General features: G+C 42.4%; 1 long non-coding RNA gene across 1 annotated transcript in view; it reads right to left on the reverse strand.

Annotated features, from left to right (window-relative positions):
• Positions 1-6,160, reverse strand: part of LOC130361834 (uncharacterized) — a 70,151-nt gene extending 63,991 nt beyond the window's left edge. The window contains exon 1 of the long non-coding RNA XR_008891168.1: positions 6,031-6,160. This is a non-coding gene — a long non-coding RNA (uncharacterized LOC130361834). The remainder of the gene's footprint in view (positions 1-6,030) is intronic.
• Between the last annotated feature and the right edge of the window lie 15,909 nt (positions 6,161-22,069).

The following is a 22,069-nucleotide window of genomic DNA, read 5'->3' on the forward strand; positions in this document are numbered from 1 at the left end:
GTGAAACTTAAGAATAGCAAAGCAGGCTTTTCTCTAGAGTTGATTTTAGGATCAGCTGTGTGTACCTTCCTCTATTATACATTAGCACGCCTTTTGTTGGCTCCAATTTGCATTTTCTTCCCTCTTTTTTTTTGTTTATTTTCCCTCCATCCCTATCCATTGTGACTTCCAGCAGCTAATTCTGCAAATCACCTCCACCCCCCACGCTGCAGGGAGCCACAGGCACTTTGCTACTGTAGTGATGAAAGAGTCAAGTCAAACGTGCAACCGGTATACACAATCCACAATTCTAATACACAACGCTTGGAAACGAAGACATTAGAAATGTGATTCCCCCCTTAACTGGCCTTAATAGGCCTTATTGTAGTGCGCCACCCTTCTATATTGACATGTTAGTATTATGTAGTCTGGATGCACAAGGTATACTGTATGAAGCTCTGCATTATGCTCAGTAGTGTTGAGCGTGAATATTTGAAATGCGATTTTTTACCACGAATATCGGCACTTCGCAATTTCACGAATATTTAGAATAAAGTGATAGTTATCCATAATGACGAATATATATTTTTTTTTATGCCAATATTTATGGGAATATCGACACTTCCAGACTGGACACTGATCCCTCCCTTCTTTAAGGTGAAAGATATAATTGCGCATGCGCACTATGCAAATTTCATTACGAGTTTTCGCATGAAAAAAGAGAATGAACATAGTGAATATGCAAATTTTATGAACATAGGACGAATATCTGTCCATACATTTACGAAATATCGCTAATTTGAATATGGCCCCTGACGCTCATCGCTAATGGTCAGTTACCTAGTAGGGAGCATTCCAGTTATGGATGATAAGGGGGGGTGGGACTATACCCCTTATGATTGGTTCCAACTTTTTTATCATCACATATGAATTAAAGATCATTTATGATTTCTATGCCGCTTTATGTGGAACAATAAAGCCTGTTCGCTCAGGACAAGGTTCAGTATATGAATTACAGATCAGTTGCCTTTTATTTGCCATATTGTAAGAACTATGGTTTGCGCACAGTATATGAATTTAGTTTACATTTTATATGATAAAATATACTGTACAGTACTAATGGATATAAAAAAAGTCTGTTTGCTTTTTGGCACAATACAAGAACTTTGGGGCATGCTCTTACTCTATGGAGTGATATAAAATCGATTAGGATACACAACGACATCTGAATATAGCAGTAAATAAGTATATATATATATATATATATATATATATAAAATTAAGATACATAACAAGATCTGAATATAGCAGTAAATAAGTATATATATATATATATATATATATATATATATATATATAAAAATAAGATACAGAACAAGATCTGAATATAGCAGTAAATAAGTACCGTATTTTTTGCCGTATAAGACGCACTTTTTCTTGCCCAAAACTGGGGGGGGAAAGTCGGTGCGTCTTATACAGCAAATACACCCCTATCGCGGCGGTCCCTGCGGCCATCAACGGCCGGGACCCACGGCTAATACAGGACATCACTGATCGCGGTGATGCCCTGTATTAACCCTTCAGACGCGGCGATCAAAGCTGACCGCTGCGTCTGAACGGAAAGTGACACTAACCCGGCTGTTCATTCGGGCTGTTCGGGACCGCCGCGATTTCACCACGGCGGTCCCGAACAGCCTGACTGAATAGCCGGGTTAGTGCTTACAGGACACCGGGAGGGACCTTACCTGCCTCCTTGGTGTCTTCTCCGTTCAGGGATCCCCTGTATGGCCGGCGCTCTCCTTCCTCGTCATCACGTCCTCGCGTATGTGCGTCGGCGTGCGTAACGACGTGATGGCGGCGACGGAGAGCGAGGATACCCGGCCGGCAGCAGAGACGTTCCGGAGCGAAGGGGACACGGCGACAACGATGGAGCGACATCCAGGGCAGCGGTGCCGGGTCCGGAGCGGCAGGGACACATGAGTATTACCATCTCCTGCAGTGGTCTTCAATCTGCGGACCTCCAGATGTTGCAAAACTACAACTCCCAGCATGCCCGGCAAGCCAACGGCTGTCCGGGCATGCTGGGAGTTGTAGTTTTGCAACATCTGGAGGTCCGCAGGTTGAAGACCACTATTGGGTTCAAAATCTTTATTTTTTTAGATTTTGCACCTATAAATTGGGTGCGTCTTATCCGCCGGTGCGTCCTATAGGGCGAAAAATACGGTGTAAATATATATATATATATATATATATATATATATATATATATATATCGTCAATTAAGATACACAACAACATCTGAATATAGCAGTAAATAAATTATATCAGACCCTCCTGAACGCAGCAATAAGCATAGGGCTATATACCATGCAGCCAAATGAAAGAGTTAGGTTAGGTTCACACTACGGAATTTCCGCCTGCTATTCCGCTTTGAAATTGCAGGCAGAAATTCTGCTCACTAAAATGTATTGTATAATGAATGAGTTTCCTTTCACAAATTCACACTTTGTGAAGCGGAATTTGTGAATGGAAAATCCACTTGAAAATTTCCACCTGACGAATGGCGTTGCTCATTGGAGACTGCAGTGTCCGCACGGTCCTAGCGCCGACTGATTCACTCGGAATTTCAGAACGGAAATTTTCTGCCCGGAGATTCCGCGGTGGGAATCCTGCCTTATACTCAATAAGAAATGCAATAACAATACAAAATCTACAGAGGAAAATGACAATAGATGGAAAAGAAAATCGTATACACTGCAGTTCCGAGTGACTGGGATACTTTTATATATTATTGTAATTTAAAATGATGGCTTCCTCATGTTTAAGTGTTTTTGTTAATAGATTTTGTATTGAATAAATAATTGACACTAAATGATTTAGGGAACCATGTGTATCACCGTACATTCATAGGAAGTTTACATAGAAACGTTACCTTTTATATGCAAATGGCAGTGTGCCCGGTGTGTGACTTGGAGATTTGAAGTGTAAATGATGTTAGACTGTTCAGGCCTGAGGTGTCAGCTTAGCTGGGGGTATTGGGGTGGGTGTCGGCTACTGATAATATATAATCCCCAGTTTGACAGTTACTTTCTTTGCCTCTTTTTTTCTGTGTTTCCCTCCACTCCGTTGTTTTGTTTTTAGTCTGAGCAGTGTTTGTAATGATCGGCCCTACCCCCAGCATGCCTGGGGCAAACTATCAGGAAAAAAGTTACCTCCATTTCCTGGAGAATACATACACTTAAAGGGGTATTCCAGGCCAAAACTTTTTTTTATATATATATCAACTGGCTCCGGAAAGTTAAACAGATTTGTAAATGACTTCTATTAAAAAATCTTAATCATTCCAATAGTTATTAGCTTCTGAAGTTGAGTTGTTGTTTTCTGTCTAACTGCTCTCTGATGACACGTCCCGGGAGCTGTGCAGCTCCTATGGGGATATTCTCCCATCATGCACAGCTCCCGGGCCGTGACATCATCATTGAGCAGTTAGACAGAAAACTTCAGAAGCTAATAACTATTGGAAGGATTAAGATTTTTTAATAGAAGTCATTTACAAATCTGTTTAACTTTCCGGAGCCAGTTGATATATATAAAAAAAGGTTTTGCCTGGAATACCCCTTTAAGGTGCCCATACACACAATGATAAGTGTTTAGATACATCCAGGATACAATCATTGTTTCTTATTATTGCATTGTTTATGTTGTTTTTATGATTGATTCTGAAAATATCATCCACGAGTCGCAGAACTTCGGGGACATGGTGGGGGGTTATAGCATTTATTCAGTTCTTGTGCAGATATTTCGGAATATACCGTATTTTTCGCCGTATAAGACGCACTTTTTCTTCCCCAAAACTGGGGGGGAAAAGTTGGTGCGTCTTATACGGCGAATACACACCTATCGCGGCGGTCCCTGCGGCCATCAACGGCCGGGACCCGCGGCTAATACAGGACATCACCGATCGCGGTGATGCCCTGTATTAACCCTTCAGACGTGGCGATCAAAGTTGACCGCCGCGTCTGAAGCGAAAATAACACTAACCTGGCTGCTCAGTGTGGCTGTTCGGGACCGCAGCGATGAAATCGCGGTGTCCCGAACAGCTTAGAGGACACAGGGAGGGACCTTACCTTCCTCCTCGCCGGGATCCCCTGCATGGCCAGCGCTCTCCTTCGCCGTCATCACGTCGTCGCGCACGCCGTCCCATCATCCAATAGGAGCGGCATGCGTAGCGACGTGATGACGGCGACGTGATGACGACGACGGAGAGCGTGGATCCCGGGGAAGAAGACGTCTGGAGCGTCGGGGACACCACGAGGACGCGGCGACATCGATGGAGCGACCTCCAGGGCAGCGGTGATGAGCGGTGATGGGTCCGGAGCGACGGGGACACGTGAGTATTACCTCCTATAGTCCAGTGGTTTTCAACCTGCGGACCTCCAGATGTTGCAAAACTACAACTCCCAGCATGCCCGGACAGCCAAAGGCTTTTTTTTCTAGATTTTGCACCTTTAAAATTGGGTGCGTCTTATATGCCGGTGCGTCCTATAGGGCGAAAAATACGGTATGTTCCTTTGATAAATGGAATCCTGAAAAATATTGAAATGCTGTTCAGCTTGTAGGAAATTCTATGTGCAGTAGGTTTGTGCATCATTGTGCACAATTGTCCATACACCTTCAATGTTGACAACTATTCCTCTTGTCGCCCCCATACAAGAGCCCCGAACACACCAAAACTGTGACTAGAGAGCCATTAGAGACTGTTATACTACAGACTGTTACACTGTTTGTCTCCTCACTATTGCAACACAATGACAACCTGCAAGGATTACAAGAGTGGGTGGTCCTTGCAGGAGACTGCCGACAGACTGTGTTGTAGATTGTATCAACTACATACAGTCCACATGCAGTTTGATATCTGCATTCTCTCTAATAAATGAATGTGTAACAAGTTAAAGGGGTACTCCCCCCCCCTAGACATCTTATCCCCTATCCAAAGGATAGGGGATAAGATGTCTGATCGCGTGGGTCCCGCCACTGGGGACCCACGCAATATAGCATGCGGCACCCACCTGTTTCTGCTCCGGAAGCGCTGGAGGGTCTGGGTCCGTGACGTCACGACTCTGCCCCGTGTGACGTCACGCCCCGTCCCCTCAATGCAAGTCTATGGGAGGGGGCGTGACAGTCGTCACGCCCCCTCCCATAGACTTGCATTAAGGGGACGGGGCGTGATGTTACACGGGGGCGGAGTCATGATGTTACAGACTTCCGTTCCGCTGGTCAGGACCCAGACCCTCCAGGTGGGTGCCGCATGCTATATTGCGGGGGTCCCCAGTGGCGGGACCCCTGCGATCAGACATCTTATCCCCTATCCTTTGGATAGGGGATAAGATGTCTAGGGGTGGAGTACCCCTTTAAAGGATTTGGGCTGGAGGATCAACCGCTTTACAATATTAGGGAACCTTGTGGTAGCGATATAAACGCTATGTCCATGTACTGTCAACCATCAGATCTAATGGCTAGGAAGAGTTTAAGGTCACTGCAAAAAGACCTTAGCAGTATGAGGGTCTATGTTCATATTACACGACATACGCTGAATGCACACCTGCAGGACCTTCAGTAGATTACCATGGTCACATGGAGATGAAGGAGGATAACATGACCTGAAGTCAAGCCAAGTGCTCAGAGAAGATAAGTGAAAAAAGTATTTTGTGTTCTTTGAAGTGCACAATACACGCAATCCTTCTATACAAACAAATGCACACACCTGCGTGTTCTGCTGGTATTAACCGGTCCTGGTATTTCAGTTGCTGAGGTTGCTGTTTGAGGTCTTTGTTGAGCAGGGAAGGAATTGAGGCTTATATTCACATTAAAGGGAACCAATCATCAGATTTTACCCTATATAATGCTTGGCAATACGTTATATAGAGTAAAATCTTTATCCTCACCATCCCCAGGGGACGCTCCTGCCCCCAGGGATGGTGAGGATATGAACTTATAAACTAGTCCCCACCAGGCCCGCAAGTAGTCCCCTGGGTAGGGATCTCCTCTTACCAGGTCCTGTTACTTCGTCCGGCAGTGACGCCCCCTCGTCTTGATTGACAGGCTGTGTCATTGCTCTGCTCCGTCTGTTCAGTGAGCAGAGCGATGACGCAGAGGAGATTTATTAAAACCTGTGCAGAAGAAAAGTTAACCAGTTGCCCATAGCAACCAATCAGATCGCTTCTTTCATTTTTCAGAGAACCTTTTTCAAAATAAGTGATCTGATTGGTTGCTATGGGCAACTGGTCAACTTTTCTTCCGCACAGGTTTTGATAAATCTTCCTAGTTATCCCACATCCAAAAGATAGGGAATAACATGTCTGATCACAGGGGACCAGCTGTTGCATCACCCCAGTTATCCAGTACACAGAGCGAACTCCGTGCAGTGCCGGATGACTGGCAAACATAGCCGCTAACACCCCCTCCATACATGTCTATGAGAGGAGATGTGACGGCTGTGTACGGGGTGATGGCTCCCATAGACATGAATGGAGGGGGTGTAACATTACGATCATGAAAGCCACAGGCTTCTGTGACTGTAACGCTGCAGCGCCGGCCCGGAGATCGGCGGAGTATTCCTTTAAGTCAAGGATGTGAAGTCCCAATAATGACCTCTACATATGCCATGTTGTTTTTGTACAGTTCCAAGTCAAATACAGCTGGTACTCAAAACAGAACTTCTAAACTTTTGGTAAAATGCATCTCGTTTTATTCTCAGTTTGTTCTGAACAAAAAGAAATGAAATTATAACTCCTGGAAGACTGGTTAGGGTGGGTTCACATCATGTTTTGTCCCATACGGGAGCGCATACGACAGGGGGGATCTAAAACCTTGCGCTCCCATATGCTTTCGTATGCGCTCCCATATGTAATTCATTTCAATGAGCCAACCGGAGTGAAATGTTCGGTCCGGTCGGCTCATTTTTGCGCCGTATGCGCTTTTACAACAGGAGCTAAAACCGTGGTCGACCACAGTTTTAGGTCCGGGTGAAAAGCGCCTACGGTGCAAAAATGAGCCGACCGGACCAAACATTTCACTCCGGTCGGCTCATTGAAATAAATTACATACGGGAGCGCATACAAAGGCATACGGGAGCGCGAGGTTTCTGCCGTATGCGCACAAAACATGATGTGAACCCAGCCTAACTTGAAAGATTGGTTCATGTTTAACCTTAGGTAGGTCTGAGTGCATCAGTGATAAGAACATAACTGTTGGAGAGGAAAATATTTATTGTGCAAACAAGACATAAAAGATTCAATTACTGGATTTTCCATAGAAAATACATCAGAAAGTGTACTACAAACAAGTCTCCTCTCCCCTTGTATTCACTTAACCCCATTCCCTCACCCTCCTGTCTATTGTTATCTACCATTGTCACCTAATCCCTGACTTAAGCCTCTTCCGGGTTCTCATTTCCATTCACTTGTCCCTGCTTACTCTTTTTACAGGTACAGAATGGCCCTAATTTCCTCCAATTTTTATTCCATGGTATTTACTAAGGTTTCCCTACATTTTTCATTTTCCCTACACTTTCCTGTGGAAACCTTAGTAAATATGTAGTTTTTTTGTGAAAATGTCGGGAACACACCCCTTTTCGGTGACCATGCCCCCTTTCCCCGACAGACATGCCCCTTAGTTGTTTTGTTTTTTTAAACCCCTTAAGGACTCAGCCCATTTTGGCCTTAAGCATTACTCGTTTATATTTTAATCCACAGACTAGTATGAGGGCTGATTTTTGTTGTGTGTTGATATCCATCACTCACTTTACCATAAAATGTATGGCACAATAAAAAAAATACTATTTGAGTGGGGAAACTGATAAGAAAAATGCAATTTTGCTAATTTTGGAAGGTTTAGTTTTCACGCCGTACAATTTATGGTAAAAATGACATGTGTTCTTTATTCTTTGGGTCAATACGATTAAGATGATACTCATGATTATATACTTTTCTATTATTGTTGCGCTTAAAAGAAAATCGCAAACTTTTTAACCAAATTAGTACGTTTAAAATCCCCTATTTTAAAGACCTATAACTTTTTCATTTTTCTGTATAAGCGGTGGTATGAGGGCTCATTTTTTGTGCCGTGATCTGTACTTTTTATGGATACCATATATGCATATATAAAACTTTTTATAATTTTTTTATAAAAATGTTAATAAAATTTTATTTAAAAAAAAAGCAGCAATTTTGGATATATATATATATATATATATATATATATATATCTATATATATATATATATATATATAAACATATATATATATATATTTATTATTGTTATTATTATTATTATTATTATTATTATTACTTATTTATTTATTTTCTCAGACCAGAGCAGACGACCCGTGGAAGACAGCGGAGGCAGGTGAGGGGACCTCCGTCTGACGTTCTGGATGATCAGATCACCGCAGCGCTGCTGGCGATCCGATCATCCATTTTAGTGACCGCACTGCTGCAGATGCCGTATCTGTATTGATCACGGCATGCGATCGCGGATGTCAGCCATTACCAGCGGGTCCCTGCCGTGCATGACCTGAGCATCTCTCCGATGCTCGCGGTTATGTATAGGACGTAAATGTACGTCCTGGTGCGTTAAGCACCACCTCACCAGGACGGGGTTAATTCTGGCGTAGACAGAATTTCTGGCACAATGCGCCAGTATCTGGCGCACAACCCGACATAATGTGTTGGGTTTGCAATAGTAAATGAGGGCCAATGAGTTTATCACTACATTAGCTTATGTTCATACTGCCATCATGGACATAGATAACAATGATCCGTCACATGATGGACACCAACCGTGTCTGGCGTACCCAATGACTTATAATGGTATCTGTCAGGTTCTGTTTTGGGGTTTTTCATTCTGACAAAATGATCAGTTCTACATTCAGAACACATAGGGGGAGATTTATCAAAACCTGTGTAGAGGAAATGTTCACCAGGTTCTCATATCAACAAATCAGATTGCCTCCTTTTTTTTTTTTTTTTTTTTGAGGCCCTTTAAAAAAAAAAATGAAAGAAGTGATCTGATTGGTTGCTATGGGCAACTCAGCAACTTTTCCTCTGGACAGATTTTGATAAATCTCCCTAATGTGTATGTTACCACCTTCTGTTGGATTATGTTGTATTTTATCAAAATCACATATTTGGTTTGTACTTACATGCTCTTTCATGCTTTTATTCCAGCTCAAATAGGTATAAAATAAATAAATAGGTATAGTCTTTAATAAAAATATCTTTTTTTTTCTATTTACCAGCCCCCTTCTTGCAAAACACTGGCATACCCCTTTTTACAACCTTTAGTAAGTCACCCAGATATAAATCGATGAGCTAAATCTTCATCAATACTAAGATTAAAGAGACAGTGGAACAAGCAACACTTCAGCACCAGTCAAAGGCGACATGTTGTCTGATATTCATGAATATTACTGATCTAGGGGAGATACCCTAGAATACATAAGTGTTCAGCCTGAGCCTTGTCAAATTTGCTATTTTGTGTAATATAGAAGATGTTTCCAGTGAAGCAGCACTAACCTTGTTCTATATTTGGCCCCATACACAAAGATGAAATTGAGGTGCAGTAGGGACCCCATGCTCTTGAATTGCAGCCTGTAACAGGTCCATACAAAACAGACTTGCATGTGTACGTTTCTACTTAGTTTTTTGACCTGCTTTTTTGGTTTAAAAAAAAAAAAACGCCTGAAAAAACGCCAGTGCACTTTCCTGCGTCTGTTGTTTTTTCTGGCATTTTTTCATTTGTGTGGAAATTGCCCTTTTGGCCCCATTTGGCGTTTTTCTTTTTTTCTTTTTTTTTTTTGGGACCCAAAATTTGTTGGGTACCAAAAAAAAATTCAAAAAAGGATGCAGTAGTGATGGGAAAAAATGTATTTAACAAAATTTATATTTTTTATAACGAAATTTTAATAAATTTTTAATAAAGTGTGTGTTTCCCTTTTTTTCCTCTCTTTTTTGACATTTTTTAGGTAGTACTACTACTCCCAGCATGGAACAGACTGTTTCATGATGGGAGTAGTAGTACCTGTACTATTAGACAGATCGCCTGATGCGATTGTCCATAATATAGCAGAGATGCGGAGCGGCTCTATTCATCGCTCGCATCTCTGCTCTGTACTCCGGCCAGTGATGTGAATAGAACATCACTCATTCATATTTTCCGCCGAGAATGGGGATTGGCCTGATGGTTTCAGCCAATCACCGCTCTCAGAGGGAAATATGAATAGGTATATATATATACGGCAGTGCAGGGGACCATAGAGGAGCGTCCAGCCGCATCTATACATTATACAGAAGGATTGCAACGGAACCCAGGGCGATCTGTCAATTAGTACAGGTACTACTACTCCCATCATGCTGTGTTCCATGCTGCGAGTAGTAGTATCACCTATAAAATAAAGAATAAAAAGTGAAACACACACACACACTACATTTGTATTATTGGCGACTACATTTTTAGTGTCCTGCCCGCCCACATAAATTGATCCCTGTTTAAAAATTTAGAAAAATGTTGTTATAAAAAAGATACATTTCGTTAAATAAAAATTTGTCCATCACTACTGTATCTTTTTTATTATTTTTTAATGGTACTCTACGAAATTTTAATAAAAAAGGTATCTCCATCACTTTTTTGGATCGCTAATGTCCTAAAGAGAGTAAAAACCGCCTAAAAAAACACCAAAATTAAAACCCAAATGGCGTTTTTCTGGGCCTTTTTTTTACTCCCATAGAGTTCTGTGGGAGAAAAACACCAGTGGCTCAACATGCTGCGATTTTGCAAAACCACCAAGGAGCTGAAAAACGCCCCCAAAAAAAGAGTGAAAAAACTCCAAAAGGATAAAAAAATTAAATATAAAAATAAAAACAAACTAAAAAACGCCAAGTGGAAAAAGAATTTTGCAATTTCTCTTTGATTTACAGCTAACATCTGGCTGCAAGCTCTTTTTGGCCGAAAAAACACCATGCGGCAAAAATGGCGTTAAAAAAAAAAAAAAACAAGTAGAAACTTAACCTAAGGGTCCGATCACATGGGTGGGTCACCTGCAGAATTTCTGGAGCGTATTTGCTGTGGAAGATTTAGCAAATTTTGCTACGATTGACTTCAATGGGTCAGAAGGAAATCCGCAATAGAGGCAGATTTGAAATTTTTTCTTTGGACCCATTGAAATCCATGGCAAATACGCTGCAGAAATTCCGCAGGTAATCTGCTCGTGTGAACGTACCCTAAGTCTATATTCTCACATGCTTAAATAAGCGGTGTTTTTTTTTATCCATCAAACTGCCATAAATTGACCCTTTTCACTTTAAATTTTCTTTGTCTAATGTCTTATAATAAAGTCTATGAAAAAGTGGCTGATACAACAACAACAACAACAAATGTTATTTCCAACGGGCGTTATACTAAAGAGCATGTTTATTATTTTTAGCGGTTTGTGGGCAAAAATGACCAAAAGTAAAAAAGCATGTAAAATGCTAAAAATGACAACAACAAAAAATCACCTACATTCTTAACCTATTTCTATTATAGTCTTTTTTTTTTTTTTTACAAAAAGACTGTCTGAACATAGTCTAAGCCAGTATTGCTTGCTAGTTCCTATAACCGCTATCATTTGCTCTTCTATAAATAAACTAATAAAAAGAAAAGCTGACCACATAGTGCACATATACTTTATTCATGATCTTTGGACCAAACAATGTGAACCCAGTATTCCTTTCTCCCACATGCAATGACGCCTTCCCTGTAATGACATCATTGTGACATCACTTTATGACCATTCACTTGTGGATTTTGTATTGGTACAGTATGTCTACAGGAAATAAGGAAAACCTACTAGTATTTTTTGGGGGAATGTTCCTGTTTATTGATGCACTCATAAAATATTATTGATGTGTGGTGGCGGAGGAGAGGACACTTCCCCGTGGGGGTGTAGAGTGTCTAGGGTGTCGGTGTGCAGGATAATTAAAGGGATATTCCAGGCCCAAACTTTTTTTTATACATCAACTGGCTCCGGAAAGTTAAACAGATTTGTAAATTACTTCTATTAAAAAATCTTAATCCTTCCAATAGTTATTAGCTTCTGAAGTTGAGTTGTTGTTTTCTGTCTAACTGCTTTCTGATGACTCACGTCCCGGGAGCTGTGCAGTTCCTATCGGGATATTCTCCCATCATGCACAGCTCCCGGGAAGTGACATCACCATTGAGCAGTTAGACAGAAAACTTCAGAAGCTAATAACTATTGGAAGGATTAAGATTTTTTAATAGAAGTAATTTACAAATCTGTTTAACTTTCCGGAGCCAGTTGATATATATATATAAAAAAGGTTTTGCCTGGAATACCCCTTTAAGGGCGCCGTTAACCCTTGCCACTCGTGATGCCAGGGTGAGGGTTAAATACTGTGTTTTCTTGATAGGCCTATTGCCACCCTTCCCAAAAGCAATAGGTGATGCAGAAATAAAGGATTGTCCACAACAGCTGTAAACTGAAAACCTGCAGGAACTTTTACTGAGAAGTTTCTGTGCATGAAGTAACAGTAACAGTCCAGATAACAAAGTCTCTTTACATTAGGCTTGAGCAACGATTGACAGTCGGTTGGGATCATATAAGCCCAATTTGGCTTGTGGAGAATTGTATAGCAGAGATCCGCTGGATTTAGGGGAATATTGAGGTCCAGTGATCCTGCGATGAGTAGCGGGGAATTGCTTAGTCTATCCGCTATGTTAGAGGCCGAGGCCGCAAGGTTTTGGCCTAGTAATTAGTCTTGTAAGCTGCGGAGGTCCTACCTCTTCCAGAGTCAGCAACCCAAGAGAGGGATCAAGATGGCGCGGGTCCCTTATATGGGCAGGGGACGGCCGTTTTGGATTGGTCCGTAACGACTGTCACTCACCGTTACAGTGCATTGTGGGTGCATACGTCACGGGAACCTCCAAAGGTCCTGTAGCAAAACCATAGAGTTTCTACCTAATGACGTGACCCGCAGGTCCTGCCATGCTCCGAACAGGTAGCTAACTAAATATATGCATTTGTATACTTATAATTATATAAATATTAAATAAAACTGCTATATACTTATTGACTAAGTGAGAGGTGACAAGGGGAGATCTACAAAAGAGGGACCCCGACGTCCTAGGGACTCTGGCTATGGGGACCTCTTACACAGGTATCGTATACAATACGGTACCGGGACACCACAGATGTACCTGTATAATATTATCAATGTACTCATTCAATATTGAACATATACTGCCTATAGGATACCATGTTACCCTCAATAAAAATGAATGCTCTATTAAATGAAGGGGAAGAGGGGTAGGTGTGTTTTGAATTTACAGTGAATGTAGCACACGAGCTGTAGCCTGTAGGCGTTGTGTTTTTTATGATTTACAACCTTCCAGTCTTGTAAGATTACTGTTATTCTGCCAGGGGCTATAGCTGTAGAGAACATGTTCACCTGGTTATGACATGCTTATCTGACTTTTGCTGCATAGCTGTCTATCAGTCAGAGTGACTCCAAAATATGTGGTAAATGTTCTACAAGTATTATATAACTGCTCCAAAAAGCTGTCTCTTCACATTTAGACCTTTACAACCATAGATCTTAAACTTGTTTGATTCATCATTTTTCTTTTATGACATTCAACTGACAGTCAAATGTAAACTACCGTATATACTCCAGTATAAGCCGACCCAAATATAAGCCGAGGCCCTTAATTTCACCCCAAAAACCCAGGAAAAGTTATTGACCCGACTATAAGTCTAGGGTGGGAAATACATCATCCCCCCATGTCCTCATCCCCCCTGTCATCATCCAGACCCCCTTCATTAACACCCCCGTCGTCATCATCCCCCTGTCATCATCCCCCCCCCCCTTCATCATCACCGCCTGTCAATCCCTTCATCAGTGGTCTTCAACCTGCGGACCTCCGGCTGTCCGGGCATGCTGGGAGTTGTAGTTTTGAAACATCTGGAGGTCCGCAGGTTGAAGACCACTGAGAAGGAATTGACAGGAGGAGAGTTAACTCGAGTATAAGCCGAGGGGGGCATTTTCATCACGAAAAATCATGCTGAAAAACTAGGCTAATACTCGAGTATATACGGTAAGTCTTTTCACTCCTAAAACTATGTATATAGCATATAACAAGTGATAAAAGATCTGTGACTGGGGCTTAGTGGTAATCAAAGAGTAAACATTTATTAATGTGAATTGAGATCTAAACTAAAGGCCCATATACCAATTATTGGGCATAACGAGAACCAAGTGAAGGTATAAAATTTAATTTGACGCTCATTTAAAGGGGTACTCCCGAGAAATAAAAATCAAATCAACTATTTATAAATCTTAATTCTTCCAGTACTGTATCAGCTGCTGTATGCGACAGAGGAAGTTGTGTAGTTCTCTCTGCTCTCTGCTGATACCTCTGTCTGTGTCAGGAACTTACCAGAAGAGGAGAGGTTTTTTTTTATAGGAATTTGCTCCTACTCTGGACAATTCCTGACATGGACAGAGGTGGCAGCAGAGAGCACTGTGGTCAGACTGGTATGAACGAAACAACTTACTCTTTAGCATACAGCAGCTGGATAGTACTGGAAGACTTAAGATTTTTAAAATAGAAGTAATTTACAAATCTGAATAACTTTCTGGCACCAGTTTATTTGAATTTTTTTTTTCCACTGGAGTAACCCTTTAAAGCCACTTTAACATGCCAATCTTCCATGTTCCCTGCCCAGGCTTCCATGTTCGGAAGTCTGGGCTGGGAGATTGGGTGGGTCCTAGCGGCCAGACCCCCCGTGATCATACATCTTATCCCCTATCCTTTGAACAGGGAATAAGATGTTTAGGCTCACTAATGAAAAACATATGTGGACTGACTATATAAAAAGAGTCTTTGCTGCTGTCATTTATATCTTTTGCCTACTGAAGAAGGGGTCTATTTAAGTGCCCTGAAACGCGTCTAGGTCTAGACACAGTCTGAATAGAGCATTAGAAATATGCACTGCTCCTCTAGAAGCTGGCACATTGAAATATTGAAACAAACCGTCTACCCATCTAATAGCTTCGTACCCGGCGTTGCCCGGTTTTTCCTTCCTAATCCTTGTTGGGGAGGAAAATAAACAAAGGAGGAAGCTTTTGACTTTATATCCCGTCCTCATATATTGTTGTCATATCCCAACCCCACATCCCGTCCTCATATCCCGTCCTCCTATCTCGACCTCTAGTCCCGACCTCCTATCCCGTCCTCCTATCCCGTCCTCCTATCCCGTCCTCCTATCCCATCCTCCTATCCCGACCTCCTATGCCGATCTCCTATCCCGTCCTCCTATCCCGTCCTCCTATCTCGACCTCCTATCCCGTCCTCCTATCCTGTCCTCCTATCTCGACCTCCTATCCCATCCTCCTTTCTCGTCCTCCTATCTCGACCTCCTATCTCAACCTCCTATCTCAGCCTCCTATCCCGTCCTCCTATCCCGACCTCCTATTCCGACCTCCTATCCCATCCTCCTTTCCCGTCCTCATATCTCGACCTCCTATTTCGACCTCCTATCCCATCCTCCTATCTTGACCTCCTACCCCAACCTCCTATCCTGTCCTCCTATCCCATCCTCCTTTCCCATCCTCATATCTCGACCTCCTATTTCGACCTCCTATGCCATCCTCCTATCTCGACCTCCTATGCCAACCTCCTATCCAGACCTCCTATCCCGTCCTCCTATCCCGTCCTCCTATCCCGTCCTCCTATCCCGACCTCCTATCCCGACCTACTATCTCGTCCTCATATCCCGTCCTCCTATCCCGACCTCCTATCTCGACCTCCTATCTCGACCTCCCATCCCGTCCTCATATCCCGACCCGTAATATGTGTACCAGTTATTGAAATATCTCTAGCCGTATGGAAATTATATGGGAACATACATTCCTCCGTCACATATCCTATTGCTTCTGAAACGCGTTGGAAGGAACTTTGAGTCTTCTCACACTCCGTAGTGACGTCACTAACAGGATACGATCTGATACCTTAGCAACCATCAAGCTAACCGCGAAGCAGGGTGAGTACGGTTGAGACGCCACCGGCTGAGGCGTATTCCCGTTATCCCCAACTGGACTTTTCAAAAGAAGCATTCAGGAATGAACAAAAAAAACGCTGCAGAAACGCATCAAAACCGCAAGTACAAACAATACAAGAAGCAACCTATAGGCAACACTGTGCAGGTTAAGGGCCGTTGCCGCTACCGTTAATCATATACCACTCTACCAATAGTGCCAAGATCCAATTAGTCCTCACTGCAGGCCAACACAGTGCCGCCCCTTCAACTCTACATATAGGACAAGCAACCAAATACCACTATTGGGCATCTACAAGGATCATCTACTCACCATTACCATCATATATAGCTGAATTTACCCTGCATATATCCTAACACCACATCTACCATAGGTATGTGTTATCTCATATATCATTAATTAAGCACGTACTGGTATAAATGTGTATTTTACACATGTATATATTATTCATTTTAATTTACAAATCTGTTTAACTTTCTGGAGCCAGTTAACAGCTGGACTATGTTATTGGTCGCATATCTCAACACACACCAAAGACCTCCCTTGTAACCGGGACCAAATTCCTGCAGCTTTTACTGTTGAAGATTTTCCATAGTGATCAACCCACTGTTTCCCAATCAGTGTGCCTCCAGCTGTTGCAAAACTACAACTCCCAGCATGTCCGGACAGCCAAAGGCTGTCCGGACATGCTGGGAGTTGTAGATTTGCAACAGCTGGAGGCACACTGATTGGGAAACACTGAATCAACCTATGAAGAAGATGCTGGGAAGATGCAATTCAGGTTACATTTGTTATGATTGTAGATAACAGATGTAAAAGAGAGGTTAAAATGGTTATAAAAACATGGTATAAAATATAAAAAAATGAATATTCAATCATAAGAAATAATTGTGTCATCATGTGCATCCCATTTCCAAAAATTGTACCCCCATATAGTTACAGGCCCCCACACCATATAGTTGTATGCCCCTTTGTGCAACCATATAGTTGTGTACTTAGGTTACCGCTGGAAGAATCCAAACGGAGGGGAAAAAAACAGGTTGGTTCGGGGGCGCACACCGCTAGCAGTAAAATCCACCATGGGCACCGTGGATTAAAAAGGAGATTTTTATTGTAAAAACAGACAACGCATTTCGAGAGCGCCCGCACTCTTTTTCAAGTCTCTTGATGAGACTTGAAAAAGAGTGAGCACTCTAGAAACGCGTTGTTTTTTTTTACAATAAGAATCTTCTTTTTTAATCCACGGTGCCCGTGGTGAATTTTACTGCTAGCGGTGTGCGCCCCCCTTCAGCCATCTCCCTGCAGGTGGATCCAGGTCTGGGAGCAGCCATGCAACGAAACTGACTAATTCATGCTATAATAGGTGAGGAGCTCTAAGCCCAATATCACCAGGTACTATGTGAGCAATTATGGTGACTACATGTACCTGTCCTGCTTTCGGTAACGGCACAAGGCACCGCCACCATTTTTCCGTCTTTTTGTTTCCACATACCCCTGTGACCATATAGTTGTAGACCCCTACACTTTCTCCATAAAATTGTAGGCCCCTGCACTGCCCCATATAGATGTAATGGGATGTAATGGCTTCAGAAAGATCCGGCTCTCGGTGCTGAACAACCAGACAGGTGGATAGATTCGAGGTAAGTTTATTGACCAGAATGCAACGCATTTTGCTGCGCATGCGCAGCTTCCTCAGGCATCCGGATGCCTGAGGAAGCTGCACATGCACAGCGAAATGCATTGCATTCTGGTCAATAAACTTACCTCGAATCTATCCACCTGTCTGGTCGTTCAGCACCGAGAGCCGGATCTTTCTGAAGCCATTATATCCCATTGCCATACTACTCTGGAGGGCAGCGGATGATCCAGTTTACATACCTTTTCCATTGTTGTGTATGTGCTTACACAACCACCCAGGGTGAGCAGCAAATGCTTATCTAACTGATTCCCTGGTGTACAAACAATACTATTCTATGGAGCGCTTATTCCCTCCTTCCATATAGATGTAGGCTCCCACACTGCCCAAAATAACTGTAGGCCCCCATACTGCCTTGCTTTGATGCTTCACTTCTCCTCTGGTCCGGGGACCTATTGCTATGTCCATAGTAGTAGGTCTGGAGGGGCAGTGGAGCACCGAAGCTGACGTGGTAGATACCATCCACTGCAGCCCGGTGCCCGTGCTTCTCCTCTGCCTCCTCCTACTACTCTCCTCGGAGTAGCGCCATAAGCTAGTCCTAGCAGCCACTGCTCATTTATCTTAAAGTGGCCCTTGCACACGTTAAGATCAGGCATCATGTTTGGCGGCAACTATAGAAGCAGTGACCAGTGTCTGCAGCCACCATTATAGATTTTTTTAAGTACCCGTAAAAGAATTGCAAGGTAACCCTAGAAGAATGGGAACCATTGATCTACAGCATCTTACAAATGTATGTATTCCAGCGCTGTGTATGGTGACTGTAGACTGCTGTGTGCCAAAACTGTAATTCTTTTCTTTAAGGATTCAAATGAAATACGTGAGAAAAATGGCCTGCCATATTATTCTCTTAGCAATGCTCATAAGTGACAGCATGATTCCTCACAGGCACACCATATGGAAGTATACAGGATACTTAGAGGTCTGGAAATCAGACCAGTATGGGCTCAGTGAGCTTCCTTACAGGCCCCATCCATCCGTCACTTTTGATTTATATGATATTTTATTGACTCTTCAGGGAGGTAAATTCGGAATTCTCTTGGATTCCTGTTACCAGACAGCAGTGCACTGTGGGAACTTATTCAGTATACAGTATGCTGTATACAGTATGGAAGAGAATGTCCGCCCGGAAAATCTCCATCCGGAGATTCTGCAAACAGTTCATAGAGGACTCCGCAGAAGAAACTGACATGACAATTTTTCTCCAGAAGCTGAAATCAGAATTTCCACTGCAGATGTTTCCACCACCCAAATTCCACTGTGTAGACGGTGCAGTAGAAACCCATTGAAAACAATAGAATTTTCTGTTAAATTCCCTCTTGGAAATTCTGCCTTAGGAAACTATGGAATTGTAACAGAAATTTGGTGAAGTATCGCACTAAAAATCTGACAATTTACAATACAGTATACACTGATCTGTCGCAAAATTAATTTATAGGTGAGATATATGATGCCTCTCAAGTGCTGGAATATATTAGGCAGCAAGTGAACAGTCAATTCTTAGACTAGGTTTCCACTTGGTTTTTTCTCTGGCAGTTTTTGGACAGCTGCCACTGCAGTTTTTGAGCCAAAGCCAGAAGTGTATTGAAAAGAAATAGGACACATACAGGAAGGACTTATACTTCCCCTCCCTTATGGATCCACTTCTGACTTTGGCTCAAAAACTGCAGTGGCAGTATTCCAAAAACTGCCAGAAGAAAAACCAAGTGGAAACCTAGCCTTAAAGTTGCTAGAAGCATTACCACAACTCCCAGCATGTCTGGGCATAGAAACATAGAATGTGTTGGCAGATAAGAACCATTTGGCCCATCTAGTCTGCCCAATAATCTGAATCCTATCAATAGTCCCTGGCCCTATCTTATATGAAGGATAGCCTTATGCTTATCCCATGCATGTTTAACTCCTTCACTGTATTTTTACTACCACTTCTGCAGGAAGGCTATTCCATGCATCCACTACTTTCTTAGTAAAGTAATACTTCCTGATATTACTTCATAAACCTTCATCCTCTAATTTAAAACTATGTCCTCTTGTGGTAGTTTTTGTTCTTTTAAATATGCTCTCCTCCTTTACCGTGTTGATTCCTTTTATGTATTTAAAAGTCTCTATCATATCCCCTCTGTCTCTTCTTTCTTCCAAGCTATACATGTTAAGGTCCTTTAACCTTTCCTGGTACGTTTTATCCTGCAATCCATGTACTAGTTTTAGTAGCTCTTCTTTGAACTCTCTCTAGAGTATCTATATCCTTTTGGAAATACGGCCTCCAGTACTGTGCACAATACTCCAAGTGAGGTCTCACCAGTGTTCTGTACAGCGGCATGAGCACTTCTCTCTTTCAACTGCTTATACCTCTCCCTATACATCCAAGCATTCTGCTAGCATTTCCTGCTGCTCTATTACATTGTCTTCCTACCTTTAAGTCTTCTGAAATAATTACTCCTAAATCTCTTTCCTCAGATACTGAGGTCAGGACTGTGTCAAATAATCTATATTCTGCCTGAGGGTTTTTACGCCCCAGATGCATTATCTTGCCCTTATCCACATTAAATTTCAGTTGCCAGAGTTCTGACCATTCTCCTAGTTTGCCTAAATCCTTTTCCATTTGGCGGATCCCTCCAGGAACATCAACCCTGTTACATATCTTTGTGTCATCAGCAAAAAGACATACCTTACCATCGAGACCTTCTGTAATATCACTAATGAAGATATTAAACAATATTGGTCCCAGTACAGATCCCTGAGGTACCCCACTGGTGACAAGACCTTGCTCTGAATATTCTCCATTGACTACAACCCTCTGTTGTCTGTTACTCAGCCACTGCCTAATCCACTCAACAATATTGGAGTCCAAGCTCAATGACTGTAGTTTATTGATAAGTCTTCTATGTGGGACAGTGTCAAAAGCCGTACAAAAATGTAGAGTCGTAGTTTTGTAACATCTGCAGGCACCCTGGTTGGGATAAACTGGACTATACAGTGCATCCACAGCTTGGGGGGGTTAATTTTATGGACGTTATACGAACAAAGCTGCCACCTTGGTTTTATTTCTTTTATACCTACACTAAGAAGATAAATATAGGTGCAGAGGAAGAGTGATGCAGTTGCCCATAGCAACCAGATTGCTTCTTTCATTATTAAAGAGACCTGTGGAAAATGAGTAGCGATCCGATTGGTTGCTATGGGCAACTGCACCACTTTTTCTCTGCACAGGTTTTGATAAATCTCCTCCAAAGACCACTCCATTTGGATCAGCAATGTCTCAATATGACAGCCCACTATAACATTAAGAAGATTATAGTCAGGCCCGATGGTTGTTTGCACAAGACGTGGTGACATGTAGTTAAAGCATTGAGGAAGCTCCTCATCTGTATTAGAACAGAATGGGTTCAAATGCACATTTAATTACATCAATTTAATTTGGTTTTGTTTTTAATAGGAGCCAGCACTAGTGAGACTTATGCATGACCTCCAGGGGGCAGTGTAGACACATCGTAAACCCATACAAGTAACTGTACGGTGAAGTAACAGACTTCTTGGATTATTATAGTGTAGCACAGTTGCGGCTTTGGAAGAATTACCTGTAACCCATAGGCTTAGAAGAAGAATCTTAGAATAGTTGGGTCAGCCACATGTAGTTTACAGCATTCCTTACCAGGCCGTTCAGTGTTACAGGATACAGACAGCACAGCCTGGGGCTGCCCGGGTCTCCCAGGTCGGATCTGTCTTGTCTAGTTGGTTTTCATTGTGGCTTTTACTTCCTAAACACCTGGATTTCATAGACACCTGGCTGCTGCCGACAGAGCGCAACACGTCTGGATGCTGGGATCTGCCAAGGAATTCCCTGCAGATCCCTGGACTGTCTGGAATTGTCCTGCTAAGTTCAGGCACGTTACCAGGGGAGCTGAAACCCGAGAAGTGGCTAACTGTAGTATGGGGCCTTTACTACCACTTATCAGCCTGGAACAGTGTTTTCTAACCAGGGTGCCTCCAGCTGTTTCAAAACTACAACTCCCAGCATGCCCGGACAGCCAACGGCTGTCCGGGCATGCTGGGAGTTGTAGTTTTGCAACAGCTGGAGGCACCCTGGTTGGAAAACTATGCTCCATAAACATTGAAAAGGATCAGGATTGAAAAATAAAAATATTTTGAGTGCAACACATGCATATATTAAGTAAAATGACATATGGGAGGACTGAGCGGCAGCTAGGAGACCACACACACATATTTAGTGCTTTTTCGACTTAAAAAATGGTTCTCTAAATCCTTTATATAAAAAGCAGA

The sequence above is a fragment of the Hyla sarda genome, chromosome 3 (genome assembly GCF_029499605.1).
Source record: "Hyla sarda isolate aHylSar1 chromosome 3, aHylSar1.hap1, whole genome shotgun sequence".
NCBI lineage: Eukaryota > Metazoa > Chordata > Amphibia > Anura > Hylidae > Hyla > Hyla sarda.